The sequence below is a fragment of the Nesoenas mayeri genome (genome assembly GCF_963082525.1).
Source record: "Nesoenas mayeri genome assembly, chromosome: 1".
Classification (NCBI taxonomy): Eukaryota; Metazoa; Chordata; class Aves; order Columbiformes; family Columbidae; genus Nesoenas; species Nesoenas mayeri.
The window spans coordinates 134,260,638-134,275,820 of record NC_137541.1 but is presented as its reverse complement, the minus strand read 5'-3'; the positions used below and the strand labels follow the sequence as shown (position 1 = coordinate 134,275,820).

Genomic DNA, 15,183 nt, shown 5'->3' with positions numbered 1-15,183 from the left:
ACAGCAAAGTGTTTAGATTTGGCCTTTAATGGTTCCTATTGTCATTGTTATTAATGAACAATTCAGTTTAAGAACTTCATTTGGCATCTGAGGATGATCTCTGGTAAGACAGAAAACCCATGTACAACTCATATTTATCTTCCAACATACAAGTCAAGTGAGTTTAACACAGATAGAGGTGAAAGGCTGACACAGATGTAGGAATGTCCACACAGAAGTCCTGCCTCACTTGGCTGGATGTGGCATTAGTGTCTGCCCAGCATGTGAGCACAGGATTCCTATCACAGCTGAAGAAAGCACAATGTCTTCTGCTCAGGTAGAAGGTCACCTGGGGAGAAGCACGGCAGAGATTGCTTTCCGCGCTTCTTCTGAGACACAAGGTCAGCCTGCCAATAACTCAAAGGTTTTTGGTTCAAGACTGGTCACTGGCCATATGAACTGCACGTATCCCTGAATTTATGGCAAAGATTAACAAGCTAGCTACACCTCCCAGTTCTTCGATGACACTATAAGATGTCAAAAATTTGTGCAGCTTTAGCCAAACTCATCTTTGCAAGTTGGCTTGTGTCTTTTCAAGAACAAAAAAAATATCTTTCCTGATCTCTGTGAGTCATCTCTAAGACTGAGCCAGGACCACATCCTTCATTTGGAAGAAATCAATTTTACTACCTTTTCACAGAAGGAAACATTTTTATTGTGGCTTCATTACTAGAATTTGTTCTTTCTCATCATTTGGCCAAGCCCAGGTCTACGAAACTCTAGTTCTCTCCAGTCATCCACCATGAATTTTATCAATAGCTGTGGGATTATTTTCCTTTTAGGGAGAGGAGAGACATCATACTGTGCTCAGCAGACCACTACACAGGGACACAGTTTAACAGAATAATGGCATTCCTAAGTCTTGCCAAGTAAGTGGTGTTAGGTTTAATCTAAAAATAAATAACTCAAATGATAACAAATATAACATCCTAGTCCTCTCCACTGCTGTTACTCCAACAACATTGAACAAAGGATATGGTAATGGAAAAGGACATTACAACCAAAGGACTCTTAGGATTTGATGAAGCTGTCACTCTTGCTACCTGCAACAATCTTGTGTCAACAGCAAATAGTGCCAAGAATCTGTGGCAAAAAATACATTCCCTAAGACTTGGAACCACAGATATGTGGACACTGACTACTGAATAACGGTTTGGTTGTTATTGCTGCTTCAAAGCGAGATGTGATTTATTGTTAGATGCTAAGGAATGTGGGTGTGCTTACAGATCAGCAGGTATAGCATTGCCACCTAAACCATTCCTCTCCACAAGGTCTTTCATGCTGTTAAGAGCTTTTAAAATGGTCTGAGGGTAAATGGGTCATATGCTTTGGGACAGAGAGATATAACTTTCTCACATCTACTTTCTGAAATGCCATATAATCTAAAATGAAGGGAGGGAGCAAAAATGACTCGTAGTTCTTTGTTTTGGAGGATTATTGGCAAATTGTCCTGTCAATAACCAGTAGGACTCATATTTTTTCTTCTCAAGTGCATCTATATTACGTTCAGATGCCCTACCATTCTGTAGCTACAGTCACAGGCCTATGTGCCCAGCTTTCCTCATTATAACATAATACACAACAGGGAACGTTCCAGATTAATATAGAAGTGTAGATGGGAATCAAAATCGACAAATACAAAATATTTTACCACTGTTCTAAAAATAGGATATGATTTCTAGCAGTATCAAAGAACACCTGTGTACCAACAAGGCTGAGGTATGCTGCAGATCTCACCAGACAATATCTGAATTTACCAGTCTGCTTCCATATTGAAGCACTAACATTTCAAATATTTCAGATTCATTACTGAGGTTTCTGGATGCCCTGGAGGCAGGAGATACTGATGCACTGAAAGAGGATAATCAAGGAAAAAATGTCTCTATCCCTTTAACAATACAAACTAATACAACAAAATGATAGGACTTAATGAAGAAATTATAGAATAATATAGTTGGAAGGGACTTCTGGAGGTCATCTAGTCTACAATGAGATGCTGTTGGATCAAAATGTTCAACATAAAAACATCCCCCCCCCAAAAAAAAACAAAACAAAACAAACCAACAACACAAAAAAACACAAAACCAAACCAACCAACCAACCAAAAAAAACAACAAACAAAACCATCCGCCCACCCCCCACTTTAAGCAAACCATGTACCTATTTCTTGGTGTACAAAAACCTAAGAAAGCATGCTCTACGAACAAAGAAATTCTCTATAGAAAGCAAAACGCACAGATATTTTCCTTCTATGGACTAGGGAAAACTGACAGTCTTTTCAGCTTTAAAATTAATCTGGGTTACACAGAAAAGAAATAATATTTTTTTCAGAAAGGTAAGTTAAAAGACAAATCCTTTAGCTTCCCTTTTGTTTCCAACAAAACTTTATTAAGTTTAACCTACATTCTCTTACAGCTTCCTTACTACATTCCTCTAAATTTTGATGCATCAAAATTAGATACATCAAATTATTTTGGCTGTGGGAGCACTAAAATACTACTCACATACACTGAAAGCCTTACATATACTTATTCCATTTAAACAGAATATGGCTTTAACAACCAGATGCAACTTCTCGGGTTCCCAAGTAGCCCTAGAGCCATACAGAGATACAGTAAACCATGTAGCATCTAAGTGGCTGGGCTGACACTGCTTCAGCTAAGTCAAATAATTTCTTCTATTTACTTTAATAGAGACTTGATCTAGCTTGGAGCCACTGGACATAAAATTCCCCTCGCCCGCCCCCCCTGCCCCCATGTCCAAACTAGAGGACATAAAAGAAGAAACAAAAGCTGCACCAAGTTACTGAAAAGCCTCCATATATCCACTTCCCAGTGCCAACAGCACACGGAAGCACAGAAGCGTTCATTTGCTACAGCACAGTTCTATTGCAACATAATGAAGGGGTGTTTTGACCATGAGTAAGAGCTGAAGATTGTATCACTTGGCTAAAGCTGAGAGATATATAAAAAGAAGTGTCCTTAAGTTTGTGGGTTTTTTAAATCTAGTGAAGTGATCTTAATAAACGCTAAGTGCTTTTCAAGTCTCAAAGACGTCGTAAATCTAAGAGGAAAGCCTATCAGATAGCACCTCAGATGGCTTTTAGCACCTTAGAAGCAACAAAGAAGTCCAGTACTTGCATAACAAAACCAAATTACTTCAGTAATTTCTACACTCCTTAGTCTCAGATCAGCTTAACAAACATAGTACCTTGCCTGTAAACCAAGACCTTTCACAAATTACCCAATGCATAATAGAGTGCTTTAGGAGGACATCAAAGGTCTAGGCTATAGATACATCAAAACAAGTATTTCTTTTCCATTTACTATGAATTATTTTGGCTCTAACATTACGTAACGAAATGCTAACAAAATGTAATCCATTAGAGATTACTCCACAGATAGTCGTTATGTAATTATTTTTGCAGCTGTAAAGTAGATACATGCTCTCTCTTTTTTGCCTCAGGCCCTGGCAATCTTGCATAAAGTTATAAATTTAAATTTTTCTTCCCTTACCAAAAAAAAAAACCAAACCAAAACATTTATGTATATATATTTCTGTCCTTCCTAGTCAAGGCTCACTCTAAATTAAGAATACATTTCCTTTTGAAGATATATTAGAAATATACTTTCCAATCCAGTACAGCATGTGTTTTCAGTCACCACAAGGTCAAATTTCACCACATGTACTTCTTTCTACATACATGCAGCTGGAACGAAAATTGATAAATTAAGAGGATGCTTGCCTTTTATTTTTTTTTTCTTTAAAAACAAAGCAAACAAAAAAAAATTCAGTGTAGAATCTCCATAGATATAAAGAAAATCCTATATTACTGACATACTGTGGGCAAGGTTTTCTAACGTTTTGCTCTAATATCTTCTGAATAATGATGATAATCATTGTCATTGCACAGCTAGGACAACTCCAAGAGCTTGCTCTGTGAACTCTGAGCTCGTCCTGTGTTTATGCCGTAAACATTTTTATGCTGTGCTTGCTGAACTAATCAGGGTCAAAAGCAACTTTTGTAACTCCACTTTAAAAGTCAGCTACTCATAGAGCTATTTAAAATTGTGTACTATTCAATCAATAAAGCAATTGCACTTTCCCCAGAGAATCTTTCCCAGAACAGAAAGAAACTAGCAAGCACTTGAGGATAATTTTTTATTGACAAGCAACATAAGTAGAGGCAGTAATTTTTGTGTATAGCCTAAATAGTGCTTTTCAAAATGCAGCACCCAGTGTTTTTTTCTTGAGTTCTTATTTGGCTACCATGAAAAAGAGTAGTGAGTCATTACTGGGTGAAATGGAGGGAGGCAGAGAGGGGATTTTTGTGCATATGGGCACTACAGACATTTAAGAAAATAATATTGTTACAGTTTATCATTAAATATCTGTGATCTACTTCAAAGGCAATAAAAAAAAGCTAAGTAAAACATAAGAAAAAAGAAATCAACCAGAAAGCTTTAGATAATAAGTGAAAAGAACAAATTTGTAAGGAACACACTAATAACTACCATACACTGTGGATATCACGCCTTAATGGGTGGTTATCATTTAAGAAGTGGAAATAAGAAAATCTGCTGGAAATATTGATTACAGGCCTATTCTAGTCAGGCTGGCTAGATACTTCCTGTTCAATCAGTTCAATGTAGTGCACCAAAATATATCCAGGATCACTCATCAACCAAGGAATTACAGCCATGGTGACCCCATGAACAGAGGAAGAGAGAGAAATGAAGATGTTTGAGGTGCAGTTTCATAACTGGATTAAGGCAATCTTAATCCATTTCAATTATTCCAAAGGAGACCATCCAGACTTGTTTCCCACTGAGTCTCCTGCATTGCCCTGGACAAAACACACTGTTTTGCAAGGCTCCTTCTTGGAGAGAGATCAGTGAGACAAAGTGTCACACAATCAGACAATCAAAGAAATCCCAACAATTTCCACTCTTTCAGAATGAAGACGATATAAATGTTCCTTTGTATTGGATCATGTGCCTCAAAAATGAGGAAAGTTGAAATAAATAGAAGAAATGATCATTCCTCACATTGCTTTATAAAACAACTAGCCTGCAAAAAACGAGCAGGTTTCCTCCCAGCAAATAAAAAACATGCTAACTTCAAACTATGTGCCAAAGCTGAGAAATGCAACCCTACTGAATGACCACTGCCCTGCCTTTTGGCTAATTTTGTTACTAAAACCAAAAACAAAACCACAAAAAACCAAACATGATAGATTTTTTTTTTGAATCCACCAATTCTATTTAATCCTGTAAATTTGTAACAAGTATTTAAACGTTTCTTTTCCCTCCTCCCAACAAACCAACAGTATTACAAAGAAGGTTTCCATCTAATATGAGGAAAAAAATCCACCACCACCAACAATGTGCACTTGCTGTAAAATGCTCTAAGATTAGGAAAATGAAAAATAGGATTCAGGAGGTTTTATAGATGTTCTAATCCCATGAACCCATAATCAAAGAGAAACCAATTATTTCTCAATCAGGACTGAGCTGTTATTCAAAAGCAGAACAGTTCCTGTAATTTAGGACCAGCAATGATCCCTTTTCCCCACCACCTACTGAACTTGTAATTCAGATTTACAGACCAAAGTAGATGTTTTTGGCATTCAAATATACTGTGAGATGCTGGTCAGTTGGAACAGTGTTTCAAACCAGGTGCTTAATTTTCATTACAACTAACTTAAGCATCAGCCAGAACTATGATACCTTGTTTAAAGACTTTGCTGGCATGAAATAATTACAGATGTCAGAATATAATTTTTAATGCATGCATGCCACTAATGGGGAAGTGTTATGGCACCTAATTATGTTCAAGATAATAAAAAATGCATTCATTATCAGATTTAAGATAACACGTAGGTTACCAAAATGTATTTTAGATCTTATTAAACTCTTTAAGAATGCTATCTGGCTTGAGAAAAATATGATCTTTTACAAATGAGAAGTATTATTTTCTGAACAGAAACCCCTAAAAGTTTCCATGCAGTCATGTGAAGTTAAAGCAAAAACTTGTTTCCTGAAAAAAATTATTTCTTTTCCTCTCTGAAGATGTTAAAACCAGGTTAACACTGGCGTTAACTACAGTACATAGCCATTAAAATGGAACAGAAAGAGTAGGGCTATAAATAGTCAGAAATTACTGTTATGATCATAGGCAATAATTTTATGCAGTGACTGAGTCCAGCAGTATCGTATTGAATGTTTAAAAATATGTCTACGCTTTTATAAAGCCTCCATCAGGTAGGGACTAATTCCATCCAGCAGCCAGCCCGCCTCAGGCCTCCTCACTTTCATCATTGCCAGCTCTCCTCCAATTCCCACCTTCAAACACTTTGACCTCAGCTGTGGGATCTCGCTACACCTTTCTCAGTCCGACTAAAAAGCCTTTGACAGGCAAGCGGGTGCCAATCAGCTCAATACCTCCATCTCTAATCTTTCAGCCTTCTCTGAGCTTCACAACTACCGAACACCAGAGATGCAGCCCAAGAGTTTAACCTTCTCACAGAGCCGGCCTTCCCGCAACACAGCACTGCCACCATTCCAGCCTAAGAACTCACAATGCACAGGTTTCCAGGTATAAGAGATTGCTCATTGTAAGGAGACTTATCATAAAGTGCAGTTAGACGTATGGAATAGTAGCAGTGAAATGAGATCACACTTCTAAAATGTTAGCAAAATGTACTGCCGCAATTACTGGAACCTTTAAATGTTTTAAAATGTTTTCTCTCCAAAGAGTAATGGTTTTGAGTGCTTTTTATACAGAGCCACCAAACTGGCATCTTACTATCTACTGAAGGTCAACAGTTAACTTCTCTGGGAAAAAAAGTCTCATTCCTTGTTATATTAAGCAATACATGTTAGAAAATGTAACACTTGCGTGCTTCTAAACGACCAACATAGAAAGAAATCAAGGAGTGCTGAGCCTTCTAAAAGGCGCTGATGAGAAATACAAGTTAGAAGCTTGACTCAAGCAACATGTTACACTGCGAAAGCAACTAAACATTGAGGGATTTGGCGATAAACATACTGAATGCATATGAAGACATTAAAATAAATCTATTTATTGTCATTCGTTATTCAGTCATCAAGAAACTTAAAATTGTTAACAGAAAGAACTTGCTTAAGGAACAGGTTCCAAAAGTCTTCTGTAAAAACCGCTGACTTGCAGCTACTGATGATAATGACAAAAATTATGGAAACCACCCGCAATCTGTCTGATTTTATTTCATTAGTTGAAGATTTGGGCTTTCAGCATTGCCAGGAATCTTACTGGGCAACATAGCTGTCATCCCAATACAATATTTCCATGTGTGGAAAGGAAAGCATCAATGAATTAGACAATGAATTGGGAGTCAATTAAATGACCAAATCTGATAAGCCATATGAAGAGTAATTTTAACTCCTGTGAGAAGGGCAACTGACAGGCCCAAGAGAGCATGCTGTAGCACTGGGAATCCTAATTAAACCCTGAAGGATCTGTGATGCCTCAGGCATGTGACTCTGAGAGTGTCCCTTAGGTTGATTGAAAATTGAAAATAGATAAGGAGAATAGACCTAATTATTAATTTGATTGACTGTGTACAGAATGTGATCCCTCTCAACATCTTCCACGTATTATGATCTGGGACACAGCATTTACCACATGTAATCAGAATTTACCTCCTGGAAGAGTAGATTCATTTGTACAGACTACAGACAGCTGTTCACTTATCCTAATTATTTATTTTCTTTTAAATTACTATTATTATTTTATTGTACATTTCATTTTAGAGTTTTGTGGTTATTTGAATCATGCCTCATTACAGACAATATTTTTAGTGGGACTAACACAGCATATTTCCAGACTTACGGACACAAACCAAGGGCTTTTAGATGCAGTTCACAGAAGAATTGTGTCTTTGGGGGAATCACAGATTAGTTTTCCCTAGGCAAATAAGGGTTTACATCTTTAAATCCAAGGATTTGGGTGTGTTCTGTAAGTAAAGGGGTTTTTCTTCTGCACACTCCAAGTTAAGGTCCTGACATCCAGTTTGCAATGGACTGCTAGCTGCATTAGCCTTCCTTCAAAGCAGATTATAATAGAAAAGAAGAATCAGATTAAGATACTGCAGTGAGGCCTTGTTTGGCCTTTCACATTAAAGCATAAAGAGGTAAATGAAATGACAAAAGTGATATAAGACCCAAACAATGAAAGAGAAAAGGTGAGAAGACACTACACCAAAATGCCAGTGTTTTCCTTAACTACTTATCTAACCTTATTTTATAAGCATAATGGTTTTCTCTTTAAAGAAGACATGAACCATCCCGGAAAAACTACTGTCCTGTAACACAGGATTCAGGGAGAAAAATAAAGGAAGGAATACAGGCAGCAAGGACAGAAGCAAACCCTTAGCCAGGTTTCAATGAGAACTTAAAGCTGGGGTTTAGAGCACTGGCAAATGGAGCCAGGTGGCAATTGATTGAAAAGGTGTTGCTGCCAAATAGCAAGCTATGCTGGCTTGAGATGTGAAAAACTGACTCTCTTCCCATAGTTTCTAAGCTGGAAAATCCCTCACCAGGCCAAACCTGAAGGAACTTTATTTGTCTTAACTTGTGTTGTTAAAAGAGGAGATGTAACTATTCCACAGACTTGCCAATGAGACTGTGGCAGCACTGCTTCTGTAGTACAGACAAGGCTTAAATGGCTGATGCTTATAAAATTGCTTTTAATCATCCTTTCACTTGGAAGAAGCCAAAAACTTATCAGGAGATATTTTCAAAGAAATAAAGATTCACACACCTGCGATTAACAGTGTTTCTGCAGCATAGCCCTAAATCTGCATATACACTATGCTACTCTTTTGCTAAGGTCCTGCCTCAAGGCAACAATTTTAGCAGTGTTCTTCTGCTTAGCATCCAAATTTCAGTGTGTTATAAGTGTACCACTGCTATCAGCGATTTTTGAAAGGACTCTATTTCCATGAAAAAATCCCCATTATGATGTTAAAATGGTTGAAAAATATGACATTTTAATATCAGAGAATATACAGTGTCATTATCACACTCAAACAGCTAAGTCACTTTTCCCTTCATATTCTGGAAAATGATATTCCCCCCATTACATCTGAGGTCAAGCCTGAAACATCAGTCAGAAGGTGCAAGATGCAGGCACTTCATATGCCTGAGTGGCTAATTCTAAATAACAGCAGAGGTAAGAACAGCATTTGTTGGTGTCAGACACTATAGCAAAAATGCTCAAAAATGACGGTGAACTATTACATACACTTTTATTCTGTTCTATTGTTCTGGTTTTATACACAATTTTATTCTCTTGAAAGGACCTACAGACCACAGAGCTCCACCGTCTTTTTTCACCTCTCTGGACTGCTCTACAGCAGGATATACTTGAGTTAGAAAAGGGACATTTCATTAATTATACTCTGCATTTCCAAATGCATGCATATATCAGTCTTATGGTAATGTTATCCTGTTTCTTTACCTCCTAAAACGTACAAGATGCAAATTGACAACAGATCACCACAGCAGAAGCAGGTAAACTGTTTCAAAATTACATTTATGCCAAATATCATATACTTTTCTAATTACTTTTGCTGGTTTTAGGAAACATTCCAGGAAATCACCTCACGGAAAAATGGCAGACAGCCTTATGCAGAGGTCATAGAGAAACATAGTCTTTATCTAGTTCAATTAACTGCTTTGAGTTAGATCCCAAGCAGTACAGGCAAATGTTTGTTCTATTTCAGGCATATTCTATGCTATGAATCATTCCACTTTCTCAACATAAGCACAGCACAATATCATACGCTCAAATGTTTTACTGTTCAGAATTTGACAAACCTCTAGACAGACATCTCCCTGATTTACAATGATAGTTCTTCATTTAGACAACCATCCAAAGGCTTCAAATACTATAAAATTCTATGTAAAGCATTACTAAAAGTAGCAAAGTTAATAGATACAACAATGAAAAATGTTTTCGTAAGCAAATAGACATTACCAAATTCACCAAGCTGGAACTCTGAATTGCATCTCTTGGAGATTTATAAGCTATTGTAAATGGTAAAAGACAATAAAATAATGCAGTAAAGTACTCCTGCGTTTGGACTCTTATTCTGGCTTCAATCCCTATGAGATATTCAAAGGCAACGTGCCAATTGATCAATATGTTAGTATTTAATGTGCAATAAGTGCTACTAAGTAAAAAGCAGAGAAACATTGCCTGTTAACAGAGTCTGCCTTATTGCTGGCAGGAAGGAGTGCACGAAGTTTTGGATCACCCCATGCGGTAAAACAGCAGCCAGAAGTCTGATTCAGAATTAACAAAGGGAAACAGAGAGTGATGCTCAGCATGAACACAAATGCATATAAAGCCCGCCAGATTTCATTACTGAAGATTTTAATTTTGATTAAATGCTTCCTTTTATATTGGGTCACACTGATTGTTTTCAACCCTCTGTTTTCATTAATATTTTAATACCCACGGAACATTAAGTTGCGTAACTTCGGCGTTGCGGCGAGAGATAGCATCTTTAATAACATCTACAAAAGAGGCGCTGGCATCCATCGCGGTCAGACTTCCCAACGCCGCGAGGCCCCGTGGGCTGGTAGGGACTTCGGGGAATGCCACACAACACCCCTGCACCACCACCCAGGAAAGAGAAGTGGATGGCTGTAACATTGGCTTAGTCTGCTTGAAAGACGAACTTTTAAAGGCTTTCAAGACAAAACAAACCAAGGTCATGCAAACGGCTACAGAAGTCTAAAAGGATCAAGGCACTGAGGACACTTGGTGGAAATGCTGCTTCCACCTTTGTTTTACACCCTGTGAGAAACTACAGTGCAGTAAAACCCCTGAAAAACTTCCCAGGAAACAACGGTGGTAAAGGAATTGTAACATGTGATTATATTAATTTGACTGCTGGCTTCCCCCCCTCCTTGTTTTTGCTATTGCTAACTCCTACTAATGAAATTCAAGTTTGGACAAAATTCAAGAGACCGCATTTTCCTTGATTCCATAGGAGATGAGGTTCCCTTAGCAGAAACACCTGTGCTCTATTTCCCTTGCCATCACAAACCTGAAATGTGGGGTGCCATGATACTCTCTACGAAGACCTATAATCTTCATTAATTCAATTCCTATCAGTCCTAAACAGCCCATATAGGTTAATTTCCTGGTAAATCACAAGACTCTCAGATTTCCATTAAGAATTGTTATTAGAGAGAAATATCAAATGTGGTATTGTGTGCAACTGGGATTCTTTGATTTCTCAGTGAACTCTGAATAAAGTTGAATTTTCAAGTCAGTTCAGTGGACTGGTTCTTTTCTGTATGTTTATGCACAAAAGGTAAGCTTGAAAACAGTATGAGACTTGATCTAGCTTATCAGTAGATGCGTAAAATTAAAGTCATACATTTTCAGGACCATTTTAAAAAGCAAACATATCACAACTAATTTTGGTAAACCGGACGCTTAGAAGCCAATGAACTTGTAAGATATAAGCTATGGGTATCTTCTAATAATTCAGTCAAAAACACTGAGTTAAGCAGAAAAAAACCACAACACCCAAACACTATCTGTATTGCTAAAGACCTTCCACTTGTTTTTCTGATATACTGTGAGAACACATTTTTGCTGCTATAGGAATTACTAGTAAACAAAAACTCCAGCTGGTTTAGTGCTACTGTTTTAATTGTTAGACTTACTGGTGAATGGCACTGTGAAGGTTATTTACTGTTACTCATTACTATTAGTGTCTTTAATGGGGGGGAGGGAAGCCTCAGCAATCTGCAATCATTAAGAACTCCAGCTTCTCTTTTCCCAGCCTACCTAGATAGTTAGTGCAGAGAAGCTGTATCAGGCACATTGGAATTTCAAATAATTTGTTAGGTCTCTGGTCTGCATAGTTATATAGGTCTTCAGTAAATACACAAAGTATAATAAAAGAAATAAAAAAGTAATTTTGGCTCCTCTTGCTTCTCTTCAGTTTGCTTCCAAACACAGCAAAAACCAAACTCAAAAGCAAAATGGAAGTTCCTCTATGGATGTGTTTACGTTAATATTTGAGTTTGGATCAGGACTGCACTGTGAAGGAAAACTCCTAATCTTCTCCACCAGCCTAGCTTTAATTCATATCTTGGGACAGGGTTTGGAACGCAAAACCCCATTGTTTGGAGGGGGATGGATGGACTCAGACCAGAATATGAACACCAGGTTCCAGGGGATGTTGAGGGAACAGACCAAACTGAAGTCCTCATGAAGCACGCACATTGTAGATGCTGTTTCTCAGGCCAACTGTTACCCTCTATAAATATATGTGTATTGGGTTGCAGTACTTGCAGCTACTTGCTGTAGACTTAACAAACATATAGCAGAACTAAGAACATCTTATTTCATAAAAATTCCTTAATAATATCTACTATAGCAATCTTACAAAGGACAGATAAGTTTTCAGTTCATATTACAGGTTTCCTTTCAGTGTGTGTATTCATTTATTAGATTTCAGCTAGTGATTACAAAACCAACTGGGAGCATCAGGGCTAAAAGAAAGACGATACAAGCCTTCTCTTGTCAGGAAATAAGAAAGTCCAAAAGAGCAAGTAAGAATTTTCAAAGTCACCATGTTAATTTATATATGAGAATCTAAAGCAAAATGATAAATTCTCCCTGCTAAAGAAAGCTCTTTGCTGCTGCATGTGTGGTTGAATGCAACTGATAGGCATCTTTCAGCAGCTGACCAGGACCAGTGATTATTCAGAAGCTTTCCTGAGCTCTCAGATTGAGGCACCACACTTACTTCATGTAGAAAATGCTTTTAAATAGTAGACACTCCTAATGTTTATACAAACTATACGGTGTGTATAAATACTTAGTTTTCTTTGCTTTGTTTCTTGTTCACTTTACAGCAATGACAAACTTGTCTCAGAACTAAGATACATAGTGTATTATGTAGTAACAAAAATGCAAAGTCTGCACTGCAGCTGAATGTTAAAATAAATTTGTATATTTTGGATTTATTGAGGGGAAGGACTGTATTTGTTGTGCCCTTACTACTGCCACAGAAATAATAGTATTATATTTCCACAAATCCATTGAATCTATGCATCTGGTCTAAAATGGGAACCCTTAAGAATGTAATATTAAGCAGGAAAAAAAAAAACAACAAACCAACCAAACAAAAAAAGTGAGTGCTTTTACGAGTAAACAGAAGTAAGCAATGCCAGTAGCATTTATTCCCATTATTGTGTCAAACTTCCGTTTTCATTGTAAGTCTGCATGAATAAAGCCTCGGTAGCCTTTGTTATTTTAACATATAAAACTGTGCAACAGATAAAACTATCTATCTTATCTCTCAAAGGAATTTTTTTTAAAGAGCAAGGTGGTAACTCTATGCATATTCATCTCTAAAAACCAGTAACAAATACCTCACTAAATTCTGTCAAGGTTCATGGAAACAATTGGGATTTGTATATACATCATTTGGATACAGGCCATTATCAAACTATCTAGAGAGTTAATCAACAGAGGACACTCTCAGCAAAACAAGACGGATGCTACATAATCAGAAACACCAGAGCTGTAAACAATGGAAATGCACATTATTCCCAAACAGTATAAATAATTTAAGACTTCCAGAACTGAAATTAATCCACATACCATCTGAAGCATACAGAAACAACAATTCAGGCAGAATAAAAAAAGGTAAGGGAAAACTAGATGGATAATTAAAAAGATACTTTTCAAGTGGGAATACACTTCACTCAGCAGTGCTGGTAACAAGTAAAGAAATGCATATTGAGGAAATTCTATTACATGTACATATATTTTATAATATTTTTTTTTTCAGATTTCCCACACACACTTTGGTGTGATCGGACACTGAAGCTGCTATATCCATCAACATCTATCTGATTAACCATTCAGCTCTTTGAAGTGTCGGTGTTTTACAGGGCATTATTTGCAGAGAGATGGAAACAATTCGATTTGCCCCTATTTGAGATGGGCATTCTTCTTTTAGACCCCACTGCCCTAGAAGCCCATACCCTTTTCATCCACAGATGAAGTCTCAACATATACTTCAAAGGAAAAAGATACTCATGGTGTCTTAACCTTTCCTTTGAAACTGAATCTGTAGATCCAATATCACCTAGCAAGGCTAACTGCACAGTATGTAAGGGAATTACTATTATTTCAATATAACACACTATAAAGAAATGATGAAAGCTGAGGCGCTGTTCTGAAGACACTGTCTAAAGACAGCATTACAAAAGTACTATCAAAGGCAAGTATCTTGCACAAGTAAAATAGGAAAATTTCACAAATGATCTTTATAACCTTCACAATTACACTGAAATATCAGTCAGCTTACCCTGCAAAGAAACCCTTGAGAGAGGAAAAAAGAAAAAAAATTAAAAAGAGAGAGAAAGAAAAAGAATACAGACACAAAGAAGGTATGTGATTTTATGGTTAGATGTTATTATATATCTTTCATTATATTAACACACCGTGCTCGCTATTTATTTTACATTCAAATCCCTTTACCCTCTCTATGTTTGACATTTTTCTATAACACACATCCAAATTGTTGTACAAGTTATTTCAGATAAAGAAGAAAAGAAATGGAAATGCAACAGAAAACTAATAAAATGTCATAATTAAAAATGTATTTCTCATACAGCAAGCAACACTGCTAAAGAAAAATACTATGAAGAGAGCATCAGGTGCAAAGGTAGAATTATGGCCTAAACAGCAATTTGGAAAACTCTTAACTACATGAAACAGCTTCTACTGTAAGAATGTAAAGAAAAGGCAACCAATTCGGAGAAAACTATGTTTTAAAGTAAGGAAAAGGAACCTTCTACTCCTCACCATGAAAATTTGTACCTTCCATCAGTTCCATGATTTCCATCAATGAAAAAGTAAAAGAGGAATATTGGAAACCAAGTTAGAAAAGTGTTTAGGCATGTCCCAGTGTTTCTGGAGCAACAATGCGTTTAAGATACGCTTAAAAGTTTTTTTTCCAGTCAGTAAGAGACCTGTCAGTTCTCTCTATAAATGTTGGAAGCAGGAAAATGTCTTTGATTTTCTATAAGTACAAGTATGGTGTTTAGGTAAAAAAAGAAC

At 36.9% G+C, this 15,183-nt stretch overlaps 1 protein-coding gene across 1 annotated transcript in view; it reads right to left on the bottom strand.

Annotated features, from left to right (window-relative positions):
• ROBO1 (roundabout guidance receptor 1) overlaps positions 1 to 15,183 on the bottom strand; it is a gene marked incomplete at both ends in the record, with an annotated part of 525,263 nt that overhangs the window by 111,838 nt on the left and 398,242 nt on the right. The window lies entirely within an intron of this gene.